Source organism: Lathyrus oleraceus, chromosome 5 (genome assembly GCF_024323335.1).
Source record: "Lathyrus oleraceus cultivar Zhongwan6 chromosome 5, CAAS_Psat_ZW6_1.0, whole genome shotgun sequence".
NCBI lineage: Eukaryota > Viridiplantae > Streptophyta > Magnoliopsida > Fabales > Fabaceae > Lathyrus > Lathyrus oleraceus.
In genome coordinates, this window is record NC_066583.1 from 616,740,844 (window position 1) to 616,746,843 (window position 6,000).

Sequence of the window (6,000 nt, forward strand, 5' to 3'; positions counted from 1 at the left end):
GTGATTGAATACGATAGAAGCCCGAAAATTTACACTGAAGTGAAAAAATGAAGTAACAATGCCTGTCAGAATCGGCCAAGAGGTGGTCTTGAAAAAGAATTCGTCTGGTACGGTGAGAGTCGGTCTGAACACCGAAACAAGGAATGTTAGCCTGAATACCAAAATAAATGGTAACACAGAAATAACCATGGCCTGAATGCCGCTCATCAATCTGAATACTAGAAATGACTTCGATCCGAGCATCAGACGATACTTGGTTATCAAACATCGGTCTGAACACCGAGAAACTGGCCTGAATGCCACTTCGGTCTGAATACCGGAAAACTGGCCTGAATGCCACAAGTTGCATCGACCTGAATGTCGGAAACTTCTTCGATCTGAACATCGGAAAACTGGCCTGAATGCCACTTCGGTCTGAATACCGGAAAACTGGCTTGAATGCCACAAGTTGCGTCGACCTGAACGTCGGAAACTTCTTCGATCTGAACATCGGAAAACTGGCCTGAATGCCACTTCGGTCTGAATACCGGAAAACTGGCCTGAATGCCACAAGTTGCGTTGACCTAAACGTCGGAAACTTCTTCGATCTGAACATCGGAAAACTGACCTGAATGCCACTTTGGTCTGAATACCGGAAACTTGGCCTGAATGCCACAAGTTGCGTCGACCTGAACATCAGAAACTTCTTCGATCTGAACATTGGAAAACTGGCCTGAATGCCACTTCGGTCTGAATACCGGAAACTTTCATGCCTGTCAGCATCGGCAGAAATAGGGAAAATGATAATTGAGGCGGCGCGTGGGCCAACGACCCCTACTGGGAATAATAAAGATAAGTCATGAACAATCTTCAGTCTGAGTACTGGAAACAACTTCTGGCTTATCACTTGGGATACCGAGAGTGCCTTATGCTTTACATGCGTATGTTTGAATTTTTCAATGGCGTAATGCTCCATGAAAATGGAAATGCTACGCAATTTGGGAGGATGCAATGCAATATGATTCTACATGCAGGGATGCGAAATGCTTGATTAGAGAGGACGCTAAGTTGAGGCAAGGAATTCTGTTGGGGAAATGATCACCATCTTCTGGACCCTGGCAAGGCTGTTGAAGATGCACAACACAAAGAACTCTGTGGGGAAATGACCCGCCACACGGTGTTCTGGCAAATAACAAAATACCGAGGCTCTGACTGGGGAGAGAATGGCACTGAAAACTTATTGCTGAGGAAGGCGACCGTGATTCTGGAAACCATAATCTGCGAGAGAGACGACTCAGCCGGGGAAGCAAACCCCGATATAGTACCGAGATCCTGCTTCAAGGAAAGAGACCATGGATCTAGCGTCGAGATCATCGATCTGGCATCGAACTCTGAGGAGTAGCCGCTTCTGTTGGGAAGATACAGTCTGACACTGTCAACTCCGCTGAAGATATACAGTCTGGCATTGTCGACTCTACTGGGGAGTGTATAACCTGAAACAAACGCTTGGGGAAGTACAGTAGTGAGAACCTGCTGGGGATTAAAGAATCCAATGCTTGGACCAACTTTGCAGGGATAAGATACCAAATTCCAACTATTGAGGAAAAACATCCGTGATCATTTGATGGGGACCTTACGGAAATGCCCCGAGTGTACCTGTTCTGAATAGACGATCCAAAGCACTTAAAATTTACAGCAATTTTCAATGTTTATTAAGCACGTACCTATAAAGCTCTTATGTTTCATGATGCAATGTTTATCAAAAATTCGGACGTCATTTTTGCAAACAAAACAGTAAAATGAAAATGAACACAGAGATATACTGAATAACATGATTTTATTGACTGAATGGCCTCTGAATAGGCATTTACATCAGGAAGCAATCCCTAGAAAGAGGTAATTACACAACAGATAAAAACAGAAATTAATCTAATGGCAATGTGAAATGGATTTCTATCGGGTTCCAATTCTGCTATGATTCGCTCGTCTTCAAGATCCTCCAGATGATCAGCTTTCCGAAAAAGGTGATTGGACTGTTTCCTATCCTTCGGAAGTTTCCGGTTATCGACACGAGATGATATTCAGAACTACTCAGAACGCAGCCATTCACTTAATCCCTAACTTTTGCCTGGATCGCCCTTTCGGGTTTTCAATCCACCGGGATACCCATTTTTGCCTAAGTTGCCGTTTCAGGTTTTCAACTTACCGGGTGTACAATATTTTCATTTTTTAATCCCTAACTTTTTCCTGAACCTTTTTCATTTTCTTGGTTCGCCGGGATGCCCATTTTTTTGCCTGGACTATTCTTTTTATCGTCCAGCGGATCTATTTTATGCGAAGTATTTTTTAACTGCGTCTGAGTTCACAGGGGAAGTGAAGTTTTCACCATCCATAGTTGCAAGCATTAAGGCTCCACCATCAAAAACCTTGGTGACAATATACGGTCCATCATAGTTAGGAGTCCACTTGCCCCTGTGATCTGTCTGAGGAGGAAGGATCCTTTTCAACACCAAATCTCCGACTTGGAAGCATCGAGGACACACTTTCTGATCAAAGGCTCTCTTCATCCGACTTTGATACAACTGCCCATGACAAATGGCTGCCATTCGCTTCTCTTTGATAAGACTCGACTCATTGAACCTTGTCCGAACCCATTCAGCTTCGTCTAACTTGACATCCAACAGGACTCTTAGAGAAGGAATCTCCACTTCAACAGGTAGGACTGCTTCCATACCATACACAAGGGAGTAAGGGGTTCCCCCGATCGATGTACATACTGAAGTACGATACCCATGCAAGGCGAAGGGTAGCATCTCATGTCAATCTTTGTACCACTACAACAAACAAGACCTTAGACAACGCTTTTTTTAGCCTTAGACAGCGCTTTAAAGCGCTGTCTAAACCTCCGCTGCTAAAGGTTTAGACAGCGCTTTTTTAAATCTTAAAAGCACTGTCTAAGCCCCCCCTTAGACAGCGCTTTGGCCAAAAGCGCTTTATAAGACCCTCTTATTTTAAATTTTTTAGATATACTTTAGACAGCGCTTTTGAAAAGCGCTGTCTAAGCCCCACCCCCTTAGACAGCGCTTTGGCCAAAAGCGCTTTCTAAGACCCTCCTATTTTAATTTTTTTAGATATACCTTAGACAGCGCTTTTCAAAAAGCGCTGTCTAAGCCCCCCCCCCCTTAGACAGCGCTTTGGCCAAAAGCGCTTTCTAAGACCCTCCTATTTTAATTTTTTTAGATATACCTTAGACAGCGCTTTTCAAAAAGCGCTGTCTAAGCCCCCCCTTAGACAGCGCTTTCTTTTAAAAGCGCTGTCTAAGATGCGCTTTTAAAAAACCTTTTTGGCGTAGTGATATATATATATATATATATATATATATATATATATATATATATATATATATATATATATATATATATATATATATATATATATATATATATATATATATATATATATATATATATATATATATATATATATATATATATGACTTATATATATATATATGACTTTGCAATAATAGATTGATAACAAAAAATTGTGGCCCAGTGGCTCACTTTAATTTGTACCAAAGAGCCATGACAATAGAAACATGTCATAGACATTGCACACCATTTAGCATATATAGGTCAATCAATCAACATGCATTATCTAAAATATGAAATATAGTATGCATGAAGAGTGCAGATCAAACAATCATTTCAACTGTATATCTTTTAATCTCTAAAACATTTACAGCTACCAGAATTTCTGCATCACCACTCAGTTGTTGTTACATAATAATATTACAATCCCCTAATAAGCCTAATTAATTTTAAAAGTATACCACAAATTCACAAATTCTAAGGACAATGCAGAGATCCTGATATTGTCAGCAATATCTTCATCCTAGCTACAAAGTCCATAGAAGAAGTTGTAATATCCATCTACTTGAAAACTATTCTTGTTCTTTACATTCATGATCCTGCAAGAGTAAACCTGTACATATAGGACATGACGGATCGCGTAGTTCTTCGAGGCTAGTTCTTTGCTCAAGACAATCCGCATGATAAACATGACCACATACTAAAACTGCTACAACTGCAAGTTCATTGCAAGATAGTGAATTCCCCATAAAATTAAATTTCTGTCTCAGTGGCTTCTCACATATCATGCAAACCGACTTCACGACGTCCGGTGATACTGAATCCGTTGAGAAAGAACTTGATCGGATTCTCTCTGGCCTAGAAAATGTCTTCTCTTTGTACTCTAAAATAAATCGAAAACAAACAAGAAAAGCTTGGATAATGAATAAGCAATCTTCCTAGTAAAATTCAATGCTAGTATCAATACACACCTGTATGTTCTCTGGGCTGTGAGTTCGGTTGAGGAGCCAACTTGAACGAAAGCCTGTCATCGAATGAGGAAGAACCCTTGCTACGAGACGAAGATGCATTGGCATGATTGGCTGAGTTACGTCGAGAATATTGGTGACCATAGTAATACCGAGATCGCTTCAAAAATATTGAACGACCAAGATTCTGAGAATGATGATGATGATGCACCATAGCAGGATGCGCATTAATTAGCTTCATGGATCCATCTGTTATATCCAATACAGATGGAAGAATGAGTGCACCTTGATCACCGGAATACGAAGGGTTCTGGAAAGAGATGGCAAATCATCATGTTACTTTTAAGCATTTAATTTATGATATTGAAGGAATATTTGAGGAATGAGAAAAGAAAGCCAACCTTGTCTGACAAGAGCTCCATCTTGGAAGAGCATCGAATGGCTTTTGTTTTGCAATATTGATAAAAAGGAGAACCGCAATTGTTTAGCAATATGGCTTATCAATCAATAACACATTATTATTATTATTATTAAAGTTCCCATCCATAAACCCTTAGCATTTAGTTTTAGATGAAAACCTAATAACAAACCCAAAGGAATTCCAACTATATAGTATGCTCCAAGGTTCACATAAGCTCCCATTTCCTGAAATCCACCTCCTCTTGCAATCCCTATAATAATATTTGACACATTACTAATTCATAGATTAGCGTGATCAGAGTCATATCAATTGTTAGAAGACTCTGTGTAGATGCAAGAAGGGGTAAGTATTTGACTAACCTGAAAGTGCGCCGATTAAACTATCGGCGCTAACAGAAACACAGAGAAGTGGAACCATTTTCGCTATATAATTCACAACTTGTTCATCATTGCTATAAGCATATCCTAAAATATTTCGAAAACATAGGAAGAAGGTGCTGACAATAATTGCTTCTGCAATTCCAATAATAACAACAACTCGAACAGCTCCCTTAGCTGTCTTTGGATTCCCTGCTCCTAATTCGTTCGAAACACGAGTACTGCAAAACAAACAAACATTATCATCACATGGAGAGATCAACACAGAAAATCTTGCATTATCATCCCATATTTGGACAGAACAGAACACAAACCTTGCAGAAGCTCCAACGGCGTATGGAATGAAGTAATGCAATGTCGTCGTGTTCAGGCTGCAAAAAGATTGCAATAAAAAATATTATTGGGTCTAACACAGTCCTACAAAATAGGATGAAGATTACCCCTATTTATAACCACATGTTCACACCACATATTAGCTGATACGAGACTCTTAACGTACTCACCAGACAGAAAGAACTGAGGTTTCAAGTTGAGGATTAGGTAAAAGTCCAGCAAGTAATGTAAGAATCTCAAAGGACCACCATTCAAAGCTACATGAAAATCAAAATTAGTAGAAGAAAATGAAGTGAAAAAGATAGTGAATAAGATAGTGAATAAATACATACCAGAAACCAGGAAGTTTAGGTATAGCATCAATGATCATGACAGCAATGAAAGTAGCAGCAATAGATCCCCAAATGACTGCATGAGTCACCCAATACCATCTAACAACATCCATAGCCAAGTGCAAATTCACCAAAATAACCACTGCCAAAGTCCAAAGGTCACCTATACTTGCTACATCAATGGTACTTTTCCAATATGCAAAAAGTGGAGGCCAAAAT

General features: G+C 39.7%; 1 long non-coding RNA gene across 1 annotated transcript; it reads right to left on the minus strand.

Annotated features, from left to right (window-relative positions):
- Positions 1 to 5,154: 5,154 nt before the first annotated feature.
- On the minus strand, positions 5,155 to 5,732 carry LOC127083547 (uncharacterized). The gene is made up of 3 exons (XR_007788463.1): positions 5,620 to 5,732; positions 5,431 to 5,487; positions 5,155 to 5,337 (listed from the first exon to the last, which is right to left on the minus strand). It is a non-coding gene; the product is annotated as an uncharacterized LOC127083547 (long non-coding RNA).
- Positions 5,733 to 6,000: the final 268 nt, after the last annotated feature.